Source organism: Astyanax mexicanus, unplaced genomic scaffold (genome assembly GCF_023375975.1).
Source record: "Astyanax mexicanus isolate ESR-SI-001 unplaced genomic scaffold, AstMex3_surface scaffold_32, whole genome shotgun sequence".
Lineage (NCBI taxonomy): Eukaryota > Metazoa > Chordata > Actinopteri > Characiformes > Acestrorhamphidae > Astyanax > Astyanax mexicanus.
This window is the reverse complement of record NW_026040042.1, coordinates 2,445,670-2,462,757: the sequence shown is the minus strand read 5'-3', so window position 1 is coordinate 2,462,757 and position 17,088 is coordinate 2,445,670. Positions and strand designations below refer to the sequence as shown.

The window sequence follows — 17,088 nt, the reverse complement described above, 5'->3', positions numbered from 1 at the left end:
ATATTTCACTCTACATCAGAAATATAAGATTGGTCTCACTGTTCCAAGATTTCTGGGGGAGGCACTATATATATACACACACCATGGAAGCACATTTTGACAAGGAAACACAAATTGAAAGAACAGTATTATTCCCGATGGCGAGTCTTGTCCTACTTGTTTGCATAAACTAGTGTGCCTGGGTCAATCCTAGCCATTCTTTTACTATGACAACACACCTGAGTGATGTGGAATATTTTCATCCTGTTACCTATCAATGTTACATAGCATTGTTTCAGTAGTGGAGATTGTGCTGAAGAACATTTTTTAACAGTTTTCAGAATGGATATTCTCTGTGCGGTGCTGCTGATTTTCTCTGGCTTTATGAAGATCACATTCTCAGGTATGTATCCACTGTTCAGTAAAAGCTATGTGTGTGTATGTGAAAGTGTGAGTGAGTGAAAATTGCATTAAGAAGAAGGAGTAGTAAGGAGCTATCCCAATCTTATTTTGTGATAAATTGTCACAATTCGTTCTTAAGAACATTTCAGGAGTTGTTGGTGTTAGTAACACTAAACAACAGGTACTAATAAAACACAGTGGGTCCTATCTTACACCCTGACCAAGGTGCGTCATGATGCTCATTGTTATCCTGCACCCTGTCATTTTGACAAAGTTGGCTTTAAAAAAAAGTACTGAGTACTGCCAGGATTTATGCAGAGTTTGAAGAAGTTTGAGTTCAGCCTGCAGTGCTTTGACTTTACGCCACACACTGCATCAACTCTGTCTGCATGGCACTGTCCTAGAAGGTAGGCTCTTCTGAAGCCAATGCACAAGAAAGCCAGCAAACAGTTTGTTGAAGACAAGCAGTCCAATAGCATGGATTATTGTCTGGAACCATGTCCTGTGGTCTAAAAATAACAAGATGAACTTGCTGGGCTCAGATGGTGTCCAGCCTGTGTGCCCCTTGCATACAGTTAAGTATAGTAGTGGTAGCATTATGTTCTGCTTTATAAAGGATGAGGATCACACCCTGCTCAATGTGTTGCAATGCTTATTACTATCTTACACACCTCCAACAGTCTTTTTTTTACACCCTTGCCTTTGTCGTTTAAATAGCAACAGTGCTTGTGAACATATCTTATGCCCATGGGCGTGGTGGACTGCAAACTACCTAGACATAAACATTCAGATGTTCATTTCTATTTGGCAGTGAATTGCCAATTGTCAAGCACACCTGGAACTTAAAGGGAATGGCAAATGAAATGCTCATTGGTTTATTTTAAATTTCACCCAGAACGCACCCATGATTCATTAAGACAATTAGTACAGTTATGCAGGTTTCAAGTCAGGCAATGCATATTTTCCCTTCATTACGATAGCAAAGACACTGACGCCCTAAATCAAGCTGTGTAGTATGTTGATGATGGCTCATCTTATATATTGCATATATAGGGCCCAATAAGTTGAAATGAATAGGTGTATGGTGAGATTGTATTTTAAGTATCACATTATTTTTTTTAATATTTGTGTCTTTTTAGTTCATACCTAATGGACATGCTCCTAATTGCTTTATTTTACTTCATTAGGAGTTTAGTTCTCACAGAAATGGCTCAATTTTGACTTTCATTGCATTTTATGTTTGTTTTTTCGCAGAAGATGTGAAGGTTATTGGTCCAGCTTCTCCTCTTGTTGCTGAAGTTGGTAAAGATCTGGTTCTGTCCTGTTCTCTCCAACCCAACATCAGTGCTGAGGGAATGATGGTGGAGTGGTCCAGAACAGATCTGAATAAAGCTGACAGAATAGTGCACCTCTATGAAGACCGTAAAGACAGAAATTATGATCAGATGGAGTCTTACAGAGGGAGAACTGTTCTGTTTTATGAAGAGCTGAAGAAAGGAAACGCCTCATTGAAACTCTCAGCAGTCCAGCTTTCTGATGAAGGAGCTTACAAGTGTCGAATTGAGTCCAGTTCCTGGGGTGATGAGATGAAGATATATGTTAAAGCTGAAGGTAAGAAAAATCATATGTTCAAACTTACTTTTGCCCATGGCCTGTGCACATAATACTATATAATTACTACTACTACTACTACTACTAATAATAATAATAATAATAATAATAATAATAGTAAGGATGCAACGGTACAGTGTGTCCACGGTTCAGTTCGTATCACGGTTCTTGGGCCACGGTATCGGTTTGGTTTTGATAAATTAATATTATCTACAAACCGGACACTCAACAAATTGTAAATAAAAACTGAATGCAATTATGTGGAGATGGCAAATGTCAATATTTTATTCAGAATATAACACAAATCACAGATCAAAAGTTTAAACTGAGAGAATGTATCATTTTCAGGGAAAAATAAGTTGTTTCAAAATTTCTTAGTGTCAACAAATTTTTACCGCTGTGTAGCATCCTCCCTTCTTCTTACAACACTCAACAGACGTCTGGGGACAGAGGAGACCAGTTTCTCAAGTTTAGAAATAGGAATGCTCTCCCATTCATGTCTAATACAGGCCTCTAACTGTTTAATCGTCTTGGGCCTTCTTTATCGCACCTTCCTCTTTATAATTCGCCAAATGTTCTGTATAGGTGAAAGATCTGGACTGCAGGCTGGCCATTTCAGTACCCGGATCCTTCCCCTACGTAGCCGTGATGTAGTGATTGCTGCAGAATGTGGTCTGCCATTATCTTGTTGAAAACTGCAGGGTCTTCCCTGAATGACGTCTAAATGGGAGCATATGTTGTTCTAGAACCTTCTGCATTAATGGTGCCTTTCCAGACATGCAAGCTGCCCAAGCCACAAGCTCTCATGCAACCCCATACCATCAGTGATGCAGCTTCTGAACGGAGCGTTGATAACAACTTGGGTTATCCTTGTCCTCTCTGGTCCAGATGACATGGCGTCCCAGTGTTCTATAAAGAACTCCAAATCGTGACTCATCTGATCAACAGAGCAGTCTTCCATTTTGCCACACTCCATTTTAAATGACCCCTGGCCCAGTGCAAACGTCTGAGCTTGTGGAGCTTGCTCTTTCACTGTAGAGTTTCAGCTGGTAACGGCGGATGGCACGATGGATTGTGTTCACTGACAATGCTTTCTGGAAGTATTCCTGAGCCCATTCCTGTTATTTCCTTGACAGTGGCATTCCTGTTTGAGGTGCAGTGACGTGGCCCGGAGATCACAAGCATCCAGTAGAGTTTTACGGCCTTGACCCTTACGCACAGCAATTGTTCCAGATTCTCTGAATCTTTTGAAGATGTTATGCACGGTTGATGATAATAGCGTAAAAGTCTTTGCTATTTTATGCTGGGTATCTTTCTGCGCAACAATGGTGGAATTGGTGACCCTCTTACCATCTTGGCTTTTTTTTTAAATAATTTTATTTAAAATTTTTCCCATTTTCTCCCCAATTTACACGGCCAATTACCCAACCCACTCATTAGGACTCCCCCTATCACTACTGATGCCCCAACACAACAAGAGGGTGAAGACTAACACATGCTTCCTCCAAAACATGTGAAGTCAGCCACCGCTTCTTTTCGAGCTGCTGCTGATGCAGCATTGCCGAGCAGCCAGCGCGCTTGGAGGAAAGTGCAGCTACTCGGTTCCGGTACATCAGCTCATAGGAGTGATGTGGGGAGAGAGCGCCATCTACCCACCCGGAGGGAGCAGGGCCAATTTTGCTCCCTCTGAGCACCGGCAGCTTGATGGCCCATCTTGGCTTCTGAGAGACACTGACACTCTGAGAAGCTCTTTTTATACCCAATTATGTTGTCAATTGACCAAATTAGTGTTAATTGGTCTTTCAGCTGTTCGTTATATGGTCAATTTCCTTTTCCCAGCCACTTATTGCTACTTGTCCCAACTTTTGGGGGGATTTGTTGACACTGTGAAATTTTGATTTACATATTTTTCCTTTAAAATGTTACATTTTACTCATATTAAACTTTTGATCTGTAAGCTATGTTCTATTACGAATAAAATATTGACATTTGCCATCTTCACATCATTGCATTCAGTTTTTATTCACAATTTGTTTAGTGTCCCAACTTTTTTGGAATCCTGTTTGTACATCCTGATCAAAACTGCTTAATTAAAGGAAGACACGCAACTACCAACATGCGCAGACTGCTCAATGTTGATAGAACCATTAGCAGCAGCTATAAGGCAAAATCCAAATATTAGCCAAACTAAAAGTTATTGAAAAAAATTGCAAAATCTCAGATTATTCCATTAACTGGACCAAATCCACCATCCTGCCATTTAACTTGAATCTATCAGATACATTAACCTAGTCTTTCCAGATCTCTATGTGCACAGAACACATCACATACCTGGGCATTAAAGTTTCCTCCCAGCTGTCTGAGCTCCATGCACTTCAATCCATTACTCACAACTGTAAACAATGATCTCCAACGTTGGATGAACCTCACACTATTCCATCCTGGCAGAATATCCACTAACAAAATGACAGTATTACCTAAAATAAACTGCTTCTTCTCAGTGATTCCCATCCAACCACCTCCTAGTTGGTTTAGAACCTTAGATTCAATTCACCAAGAATCAAACTAACTGCATTACAAAAGCCTAAACACCAAATTTTCAACAATACCTCTCTGTAAATCAATTACAGTATATAATTATATGGAAAAAAACCAAACAGATGAAATATGTAAAGAGGTGGAACAATTATTAAGTAAAGAAATACAAATCTCAGACTTGCCATTTATTAGCACAACAAACATCACCCCTGTTTCAAAAATCCAATGATGGCATCAACTCTGACAGCCAGGTGAAAACTGCACAAGAGCACAAACACCACACTTACAGCCATCAAATACCCATCTGGCACAACTCTGACCACCCTGCTATCTACAAAACATCAAAATTACACAAATGGAAGGAAAAAGGTATCACACGTCTACATCACATCATGCTGAACAATAACCTAGCAAAATGTCACACCTGAAGCAGAAATATGGCATTGAAAGCAACATTTTTTTTGGAATATCTGCAACTCAGAAATAACGATAAAACAAGGATTAACTGCATTTCTCAATTTCTCAATATCTCATCAATATCTAAAATTTACAGGTTCTTATCTCAATTAGCTCAAACAGTCTCTTTTCCAACAAAGAAATGGGAAGATCTCTCAGTTACTCTCACCACAGATTTCTGGACCAACATTCTCAAAAACACATTTAACATGACTAATAATACTAACCTCCACAATATGCAATATAAGGTAATTCACAGAGACCAACTATAACTATTCACCAGACGCCAACTATATAAAATGGGATAGTATACTCTGCTTATATACTTTATTTTTATTGGCACTTTAAAAGAACAAGCAGGCATACTCTACAACAGAATAATCCAAAAAAAGAGAGAGATTACATAACATCTACCTTCAGTCCTCATGATCTACATTATTAAGAAAAAGATTCCATTTCCTCCAGAGTCTGTGCATTCTTACTTTCTGCAGTCTTAAAGTCTTAATACATTCCATTTGCTGAATCTCTTTAACTATTTCTATCCAGTGGATTATTGTTGGGGGTGCCACATGAAGCCACTTCCTTGTGATAGCTTTTTTGCTCTCAGTTGTGAGAATTCTGAATAAGTATTTGTAGGAGACCCTTTAAACACAAACCTACACCAGGAGGAAAACAGGGCACTTTTGGTGGTGCCTACCATCACCAAAAAAAAAAAAAAAAGAAAAAACATCATCAACAATTGGAAAACAAGGGAAAACATCACCATCAATCAATGGGAAAACACACTAATAGAGCACAGCAACCACCAAAACAGAATTTAAGAACACATAAAAACATGGATAGCACTAAAGAACCTTTTACATAATTACGAACAGATTAACAAACCCCTAACACAACCATTATTACAGCAACCATCTCATTCATCTACTACCTCTACCTGAATGTTTCAATAAACACAAACAGATTCGGCAGATACTTTTTCCCTCTCTTTTTCTATTTAATTTCTCCACATACAAACAAAAAATATTTAGGGTATTGTTTTTTCTTGCTGTTTTTCTGTCTATGTTGTTGTTCCTTAATATTTGCCTTTTTTCTTTTATATTTATGAAGTTTTTTTAACAAGTCAATTTACAAGAAAACAGCACATACAAAAAATATTACAATCATGTTTCATCATCGCATCATTGTTACATTCAATAGTGAAAGTAAAAGTAAAATAAACATGTTACATTTTCATACTCTTTTCTTTTACAAAATTCAAAACATTTTAAAATAAAACAGATATATTACAAACATCATTCAAGTATTTTTCAAAATCTTTTCTCCTTTTTTTATATCAACAAGAGCTTGTTTAAAAACACAGAGACCTGGAATTACACAGTTATCCATAGCAATTTTACAGCGAGTTTTCCACATTTTATTTTTAATTATACATATTTATAGCCACACAAAATCTATTTGGGATCTCGAGAGGTTTTCTTTAAAGATTCCGAATTTTATGGCTTTTAGATCGAAAGTTACTTTAACATTAAAGATTTTTTTCGTAAAATTCCCAGATTAATTTTGATCTATGGCATTCAAAAATGAGAGGTTTATTGATTCTTCTTCGTAGCAATCTGGCATAGGACAGGTCGGGCTGTCCAAACTATAGTTCCATTTTAAAAGTCTTTTAACAGGTAATGTTTCATTTGCTATTAACCAGGCAGTGTCTTTTATATTTTCTGATTTTTTACAGTTTTTTCGGTTTCTAAATTATTTAATCCTTTATAACTAACAATTGCACCATAATCTGCTTCTTGTATTTTTTTAATATATATTCTAATTTGTTTCAGTAATCCAGTTTATTTTTAGGTGTTTATATTTATTTATGAAATCTAAATAAATTAATTGATAACAAGGGATGGAGTTTCATTTTAGACCGCGTTTTCTTACCCACTGATTTTTATCACCTGTCCATTTTATCTCTCTGTTTATTGCATTTGCAGTTATTAAATTTTAGAACAATATTTATTGCACATAATCCTCCTTTTTTCTTATTTTTAAAAGTTAAATCTCTTTTTGCTATTTCCCTGTAACTCCCCCATATAAATGTACACATTTTTTAATTCATTTTAACAGCCCATTTTTGCGTGGGCGTGTTTTTGGTAAAATTAAAGTATTCAAGATATTTATTTTCGTTTTGTAATTTAATTTTGTTTTAGCGTATTTTTCTATTTCTTTCTCTATTTCTTCCTCTTTTTTAGACCAATTAAAATCAACACACTGTTTATTATCAAAGTATATGCCTAAAAAATGTATTTGTTTTTGTTCTTGAATATCTATAGGAAATTTACTTTTACTTCCTGTGTCTCCAATCCACAGGCATTCACTTTTTTCTTTATTTAATTCAGCACCGGATACCTTTTCATAATTTTTTTAATGTTCGTATATGTATTCAATATATTTTTTAGATTTAGCCAAGACTGTAATATCATCCGTGTAAGCGGATATAACATATTTGTTACTATTAATTTGGACACCTTGTATTCTGGGATTGTCTTTGATAAATTTTATTAAAGGGCTGATTGCTAGGATATACAGTGCTGCGCTAAGCGGGCAGCCTTGCTTTACACCTCACGAAATCTCAAATTCTTCTGTTAGTTGGTTATTCACATTTACTTGCACCGTGGATTTGACATACAGACACTTAACTAAATTAATAAAACGTTCACAAAAACAATATTTTTTGAGGACACACCATATATATATTCACGTGAAATAAAACTAAAGCTTTTTTTTATCTAGTGCAATTATATAAAAATTTGACTCTTGTTTATTCCAAATTATCTCCCTTAGTGTGTTTAAATTATCCCATATACAGTGCCTTGCGAAAGTATTCACCCCCCTTTACATTTTTCACATTTTGTTACCTCACAACCTGGAATTCAAAGGGAATATTTGAGGGTCTGCATCATTTAATTTACAGACCATGCATACAACTTTCAACATTTAACATTTTTTTTTATTGTGAAGCAAACAACGAATAGGACAAAATAACTGAAAACATCAGTGTGCATAACTATTCACCCCCGTAAGTCAGTACTTTGTAGAGCCACCTTTTGCAGCAATTACAGTTGCAAGTCGCTTTGGATAAGTCTCTATGAGCTTGCCACATCTTGCCACTGGAATTTTTGCCCATTCCTCATGGCAAAACTGCTCCAGCTCCTTCAAGTTAGATGGTTTCCGTTGGTGAACAGCAATCTTCAAGTCTGACCACAGATTCTCAATTGGATTAAGGTCTGGGCTTTGACTAGGCCATTCCAATATGTTTACACGTTTCCTCTTGAACCACTCAAGTGTTGCTTTAGCAGTATGCTTTGGGTCATTGTCCTGTTGGAAGGTAAATCTCCGCCCTAGTCTCAAATCAATGACAGACGTAAACAGGTTTTGCTCAAGAATATCCCTGTATTTAGCACCATCCATCTTCCCCTCGACTCGGACCAGTTTTCCAGTCCCTGCTGCTGAAAAACATCCCCACAGCATGATGCTTCCACCACCATGTTTCACTGTGGGGATGGTGTTCTTGGGGTGATGAGATGTGTTGGGTTTGCGCCAGACATAGTGTTTTCCTTGGTGGCCAAAAAGTTCAATTTTGGTCTCATCTGACCACAGTACCTTCCTCCACACAGTTTGGGAGCCTCCCACATGCCTTTTTGCAAACTCAAAACGAGCCTTCCTATTTTTGCCTGTAAGTAAAGGTTTTTTTCTGGCCACTCTTCCATAAAGCCCAACTCTATGGAGTGTACGGCTTATTGTGGTCATATGAACAGATACTCCAGTCTCTGCTTGGGAACTCTGCAGCTCCTTCACGGTTACCTTTGGTGTCTGTGCTGCCTCTCTGATTAATGCCCTCCCTGACCGGGCTGAGAGTTTTGGTGAGCGGCCCTCTCTTGGCAGGTTTGTTGTGGTACCATGTTCTTTCCATTTGATGATGATGGATTTGATGGTGCTTCGGGGGATCATCAGAGATTTGGATATTTTTTTATAACCCAACCCTGACTTATACTTCTCTACAACTTTATCCCTGACTTGCTTGGAGAGCTCCTTGGTCTTCATGGTGTTGTTTGGTTAGCTTAATGGTGTTGCAGCCTCTGGGGCCTTTCAGAAAAGGTGTGTATATACTGACAGATCATGTGACAATTAGATTGCACACAGGTGGCCTTCATTTCACTAAGCATGTGACTTCTGAAGGTAATTGGTTGCACCAGAACTTTTTAGGGGCTTCATAACAAAGGGGGTGAATACATATGCACATGCCAATTTTCAGTTTTTTATTTTCATATTTTCTTTACATACATATATTTTTTTTCTCATTTCACTTCTAAAACGTAGACTATTTTGTGCAGATGCATCACATTCAATTCATGTGTACATGTAGTAAAATAGGGAAATAATCCAAGAGGGTGAATACTTTTGCAAGGCACTGTATATCTCCCTTTAATGGCGCATGATTGTTCGTTATCTACAATTATACCTAGTTGATCTATTTTATTTGCTACGATTTTTGCATATACCTTGTAGTCCATAGTCATTAGTGTTATATGTCTATAATTATTAGAATTAGAATTAAAGTTAAAATACCTTTATTTATTTGCCTTTTTCTTGCTATATTTAAACGTTTTGTTTTCCGCCTGCCTTTGCTTGTCTTCTTTTTTATTTTTTGTTCCCCCATCCTCTCCTCCCTATTATTATATCTCTAATATAACTCTGTATTAACATCAATGAAGAATAAATGTCCTCCTAAGAGGAGGGGGGCAGAGCACTAAAAGAGAAAGTCACCTTGTTTCTCCAGATTCCCTTCACAAATCTACAGCATGCAAACCAGGAATTTAAAATTGTTAGAAATGGGTGTAGGAGACTAATACACATGAACGAAAGGAATCCTGTCACATAACCAGCCCAAAACCTGGGAGAGTTGTTGTTGCTGACAAGCTTGTCAATTGCGTGGGTCACGCCAGCTAATGTTTGCTAGTGCTGAACGAGTAGTTGTCCCTGGTTAGTTAAACTGTTGCTAGAACGTAAGGTCTCAGTATCCACTGTCTGCATAATATCAGAGTATTTTGTCAGGGCCAGGCAGAGATGAGACAAGCATGGATACAAATAAAAAGCTTTATTGAAAATGTGTAATTCAAATACGTAGGAAGGGCAATAACATTCCAAAGGATAGTGATACAGTCCAGTAAACACACAGCTGAGCAGTTTTAAAGTGCAAGGCAAACTTGTCGCCAGGTGTGACAGAGTGATCTTGTGTGTATTCAATAAAAAACAGGTCTGTCTTAGTAAGATAGATTAGAACTACGGTACGCATTGGAACTGCTGGTCTAAGAGCTTTTTTAAGCATATCAATGGCATCAATAATACATAATAATATTACATAATAATAATAATAATTATAATACATAATACAGAACCCCCAGTGAGCACGGACGCAAGGAAGAAACCTTGGGAGGACCAAGACTTACATTTAAGGGGGGGCCATCCTACCACTGGTCAAATGGCTTTTAAATTAATTTTAAAAAGTCTTTTATACATCCACATATATTTTATATATTCTGTTAGTTTTAACTGGATTTATGTAAAAGAGAATATAAAACATTATCAGAGTGTGGCTAATGACTCCAGCAGATCTAAATAAAACAGCCTAACTAAAGGTATAGAGCCAGAAGGTAACATAGACACGGAGGCACCCTGAAACACTGGCATCCACCCACTCCACCGTCCACAAACCTGAGTGACCGTGTGCAGTGGGAGAACAACAGCACCAGCATCTCAGTTTACCCACAATTCCCTCTGTCCAGACAGTAGCGCATTACAATAATCTAGCCTTGAGGTAATGAAGGCATGTACTAATTTTTCTGCGTCATGCAGTGATAGGGCATTTCTTAGCTTGGCAATATTACGGAGGTGTAGAAAAGCTGTTCTAGTAACATTAGATATGTGTTTATCGAATGCTAGATCTGAATCTATGATAACTCCAAGGTTTTTAGCTGCTGAACCAGGTGTGACGGAGAAGTCGGCCAGATTTAGCATTAAGTCTGATAATTTATTTCTAGCAGCTTTGGGGCCTAATAGGAGAACTTCTGTTTTTTCACTATTTAATAGGAGGAAGTTGTGCGACATTTATAATTTCACATCTTTTACACAATCCTCAATTTTCTTTAATCTCACTCTGTCGCCAGGTTTGGCTGATATGAAGAGCTGCGTGTCATCCGCATAACAATGAAAATCTACGTCATGTTTTCTAATAACTTTGCCCAGTGGGAGCATATATAAAGTAAATAATGTTAGCTAACTAAACACCAGTCTGTTACCAATTGAACTCTCTCTGATATTTTCACCCTGATGCAGCGCTGCCTCTGCCCCCTGCAACGCTGCCCTCTCTCCACAATCAGACCAAACACTCTGAAATCAGCACTAACTGTAGACCTACACTCAGTGCTACAGTGGCTAAAATCTCGCTGTTCCTATAAAGCTGTGAAACAGGCTGGTCGTATTTTGTTTCTACAAAAACTAGGATCTGGGTTCAGGTGCCTGTAGGATGGGTGTGTATGTTTGTGTGTGTGAAGGAGTGTTTTATGCCTAATAAATGTAGTTATGTTAATAAACAGCTGCGCCAAATATCACCACTTTTTTTTAAGATTTTAAAGATTGCATGGTCATGAAAATTTGTTGCAAAACATGAAATGTCATGAAAAAGAAATTTATTTTTTTTTTGTTAAAAAGTTTATTAACTCTATAGATTGTATATTTCTTTTTTCATGATTTCTTATCTCACTACTTTTCCAGAAACTGTTTTTCATGCATGGAAGATAGCTGCCATCTGCATTTCAGTTTTTAGCATTGGATTCATGGTGCTCCTGGCTTTTGTCTTGAAAGGTAAATTTTTTTCTCAACTTTACACAAAGTTCTGTGAAACATTTGTTATGATGATCCTAGTAAGCCTGCAACCACAAATGTTCAGTGAGCTATCTGCAGTATATGTATTTTGTATAGATAAACCAATTGGCATCAGCATCAACCATTAATTAGGTTAATGTATCGTTTCAGCCAAAATACGCTTGTATTGTTGAGACACTTTAATGATGAGTAGTGTCCGAATTCACTTGTGTTTGTTTCTTTGTGTTAGAATATCAGTTCATATTAAATGGTTTCTGGTGGTTATCATATTCAAAGTAAATGCAGTCTGAAGTAGCTACTGTTTTGAACTGACCATAAAGTAGCTAGATATGGTAACCAGCATTCCAAAAGGCTATTTAACTTATTTACAGTTATTTGCACTAGCATATTTAACCAGCTTTCACATACAACACAAAAATATAGGAGTGCTGTGTGAGCCATCTTACATAGCTAACTTATATACACTGCCTTCCAGAGAAGAGGAGCTGCAACTGTGGTTAAAGGAGCTAAATTTAACATATCCACTTTAATGTCCATATGTCTGCTCTTACTGCTCTGTGGAAGGAAACTCTGAAGCTCTGGAGAAGTGGTCGGTGCTGTGAGCCTGTTTGAAAAAGACATTTGCTTTAGAGCTTTTTAAGTGCAGGGGCGCAGAGTGAGTGTAGTGGGTAAACCTCACAGCACATCGCTTTAACCAGAGCTTCAGAACCGAGAACCTGTTCATCTGGGTTAGGATGTTCTGTTGTTGGTTTATCCTCTATAAAATGGTAACAGTAGACATGTAGGCATTTGGTTGAATGTTTTAAATGTAGCCACCAACTGCAGACACAGCTCCATGGGACTCATGGAGAATCAGGCAGTAGCATTGTATAGAAATCTTGAGAGTTATTTATACAACATAGCTAGCTAGCTAGTATATAACAGAACTATTTAAGTAGTTTCTTGAGTATATATTAAAACACTGAAATAATAAGCTTAAATATTTATTAATTAGCTAACTGTCTAATTTACCAGATCCTATTTTGTGGATGGTGGTGCATATTAGTTAAATGGAATCCTCAAAACAGTGTTTATGTCGAAACTGTGGTATTATTTTTAGATTATTTAATGTTTACCGGGTGCAAGGTATGCTAGGGAGGGAGCCTCGTTGTGATTCATTGCAGGCAGAGCTGGACTGGATAAGGTCAATTTCAATAATAAAAGTACTTACTTGTTCAATGTAACCCTGAATTGTCTTACAAGTACAAAACAAAAACACAACATAAACCTCTGTTCAAGCAAAATTCTCCTCTTCTTCTAATTAGTGTGTCACCCTATAACCAGCTAAGCATATTAAATTACTTATTCTGTATGTCTATTATCACTGTGGATGTAACCTATATCAATGGTCCACTGCGGCACCAGATTCTGACGCAAAGTAACAAACCTGGCCGCTCCCTTGTGATCACAAAGAATAAGTTGAATATAAACTAAGGCGGGAGTAAGGAGCCATTTTAGTCCCAGCAACTCACTTGTTAGCAGCCAGTCAGTGCTACTGGTTCAGCTTGGTCCGTCCGGAGTTTTTCTTTTCCGCCGTTTCTTCAGTTCGCACAGTTGCAAGAAAAAATATGCGAACCCTTTGGGATTACTTGTATTTCTGCATAAATTGTTCATTAATTGTGTTCTGATCTTCATTTAAGTCACAACAATAGACAAACACAGTCTGCTTTAACTAAAACCACACAAACAATGTGTTTGCATGGTTTTATTGAACACATGTTAACATTCACAGTGAGGGTGGAAAAAGCATGTAATCCTTTGGATTTAATAACTGGTTAATGTAAGGGGCCACCCATGCCGTGGTCTTTCCACCGCTAGAGGGAGGCCACGCTCTAAGCCAGGTGGTAATCAGCGCGATTAACAACAGCTAGTGTAACTACCTTAAAAGGGCTTCCTTCTAGTTCCTTGTCACAGAGTTTTGAGTATTTCCGTCAGAAAGCAAGACCACGCCGGTTTTTCTAGCCATCTCCTCAGAGTTGTCAAGTGGCTCTCTGTAGCTTTTTCACCTCTATGGGCACAGTGTATACTGGCCTCAGTTCAGAGAGGTTCTCTTTATTTCTTTTAGAAATGCGTCGCTCTAATCCCTCCACCTCGCTGGTCGTGTCATCATGAGGTTGTCTCTCTCCTTTTCTCTCTCTCTTTTCCTACTCTCGTCACAAAAACAAACAAACTTTTTTTCTTTTCTAGCGATCAGAGGGGGATACCTCTTTCCTTCTAACTTCGCATACTTTTTCTCTCTAGCCATTACTGGTCTGTTCTCATAGTTTTCGAATCATTATTCCTGTTTGGTTTATTTTTTTCTGCGTTTACTTTGCTATCTCTCTCCCGCTTGCTGTGAGTCATTTAGTTGTGTCTGGCACTGACGTCATTGGGACGTCATCGGCTCGTCCCCGGTTGTGCAGTGCGTTGGTCGCATTCACTGCCCATTCTCGCGGGTGTTCCAGCCCAGCTGTCAGCGTTTTATATTTTAACTTTTTCAAACCTCTTTCTGCTGCTTTGTGTCTTCATTTCTTTCATTTCGCCACAGTAAAGCAGTTCTTTCTACTCTCACACTTTAGTTCGTTTAATTATTCAGTGTTCTAAACCCTGCCCCAGTGTTAAAACACCTACAGTCACCAACCTCTCATAATCCTCCATAGTGTTGTGGTCTACTCATTGGCCCTTCACACCAACGTTCAGGGGTCAAACCCAGCTCACTGCAACTCTCCTATATCTGCTTTTGAGTTCATCCTGGTGCTATAATCCACCAGGCTAAATAAAACTCTGAGAAAGCTATCTGTATCTTCCCTTCGGGGTAGCTGTCTCATTATAGTTAATCCTCCTTTGGAAGTAGTAACCTGAATCTAACGTTTCCTTTAGTTGCAGATCAGACCTGCAAAAGGTTAGGAGGAATTTTGGACCATTCCTCTTCACAAAACTGTTTCAGTTGAGCAATATTCATCACACACTGGTGTGTGTTTTTTATAGGGCAGGGCAGCTTTAACCAACACATTCAATCTAATCGCATTGGCTAATTCCTGGCTCCAATTTACTCTTAGAAAAGTCATTAGCCCAGGGGATCACATACCTTTTCCACCCTGCACAGTGAATTTTAACGTCTTCAATAAAACCAGGCTAACATATATATATATATTTTGTGTTATTAGTTTAAGCAGGCTGTGTTTGTATATTGTTGTGACTTAGATGAAGATCAGAACACATTTAACAACTAATTTTTGCAGAAATCCAAGTAATTCCAAAGGGTTTACATACTTTTTCTTGCAACTACAACTACACCAACTACAGTCAGAACGCTAAAGGAATCATATTCAACATATTTCTAAGACTGGATAAACAGGAATTTTCAGTTGTGTTTTCACTTTGAGCTCCACAGTTTAGTTCTGTATGGGGGATCAGAGATTGTCTAAGCTAGAAATAGAGAAAACAGGCAGTGAGACAGCTGATGTTAGGATAAGTCCTCCTCCTACCCCCTTTCTATGGTAAATGAAAACATAATTATTTAAAATATATTTAAACATATCTCTCCTTAAAAACATTTATTTTGGTGAGTAAAGCACTTTCATTTATTTACAGACTGTTTTGATTTTCAATGTTTACTTAGAGGTGGCTGTAATCAGTGATCAGCCCTAAATTCACTCATTGGTGAATTAATACGTGAAATTATGGGGCAAAGGAAAAAAGGAAACAAAAAAAACATTAAATTTACTTGTCCTGTACTTTGTATAAACTTTTGACATTTATGTGGGCATTACCTTATTTAAATCAGATATGATCTGTGTTGTCAAAATGATCAGATGTGTACTTTAATGTAATAATTAGAGCATAACAGCAGTTCAGTAACAGCAGGAATGCTGTCTACAATATATAAGTTTTAGTACAACACAAATGTCATTATTGGAGTAAAACTCTGAATGTGTGATGGTATTTTCTATGCAATTCCATTAGGAATCTAGTTGTCTTTACAATTGCATTTAAGATTCACCTGGGTTTTTTTTGACTGTGGTGTTTGATAGACAAAGAGCTGTTTGTTCTTTCAGATAACATCTGTATATGCTTTTCACTGCCTCATCAATTCCAGATAAATCCTCAGGAAATTGGCTCACAAGGAAACAGTGCTCATTCGTTACCTACATGCGTCTCCAGTCAGGAAATGTGCAAAGAGAGTTTAACCTGAAAAAGTACTACATATCATCAGAGGACAATAAAAGAAGGCTCATCCCAGCGATCACAAAATACAGAAAGGCGCAGTGAGTGTTTAATTTAATTTCATACTGATAGTTGAATGCATTTCACAGACAGTGTTTATCTCCAAACTTGCAATGAGGTAGTGGTTCTCAAACATTTTTGTCATGAGGTCAAGATAAGGTCTGGCAGATCAAAAAACAGATAAGCAGAGACAGAAAGCAATCATCTGCTTTACTTCCAAAGATCTTTTGTGAGTTGTGGTACATTATTCTACTACTGTATACAGCGACAGGAGCAAAAATATGACCTTCATGGAAATCATCAGAAGAAAATCTTTCTTGCAAAGAAAAGAAGACAAAGAAGCAGCTTTTCGATCCTGATGATGCTTCAGCCTGTGAACTCTATGCTACCGCTAATTTGGACCAACTTTCACCATTTACTTAATTCACCAGATCAACCCACGGAAAGCCCCAGGACCAGACAGCATGCCTGGCAGAGATCTCAGAGGATGTGCCAGACAGCTCACAAATGTTATCACAGACATTTTTAACACTGCACTGCACTGTGGTCGTGCCGATGTGCTTCAAGGCGACCACCATTGTCCCTGGGCCAAAGAAGTCTCAAGTGTCCTGCCTCAATGACTACCGTCCCATTGCACTTACTCCCATCATCATGAAGTTCTTTGAGAAGCTGGTCATGAGGGACATCAAAAACCAGCTCCCCTCCTCACTGGACCCACTGCAGTTTGCGTATCGTCCAACAACAAAGACTGCTATGTTCGAATGCTGTTCAGAATTCAACACCATCATCCCTCAGCATCTGATTGGAAAACTGAGCTTGCTGGAACTGAACTCGTCCCTCTGTAACTGGGTTCTGGATCTCCTGACTGAGAGACCACAATCAGTCAGGATCGGAAACAGCACCTCCAGCACCACCATACTG

General features: G+C 38.0%; 1 protein-coding gene across 2 annotated transcripts in view; it reads left to right on the top strand.

Moving 5' to 3' along the window:
- LOC111188312 (NACHT, LRR and PYD domains-containing protein 12-like) overlaps nucleotides 1-17,088 on the top strand; it is a 1,256,108-nt gene that overhangs the window by 263,965 nt on the left and 975,055 nt on the right. The gene's annotated exons all lie outside the window — the stretch shown is intronic.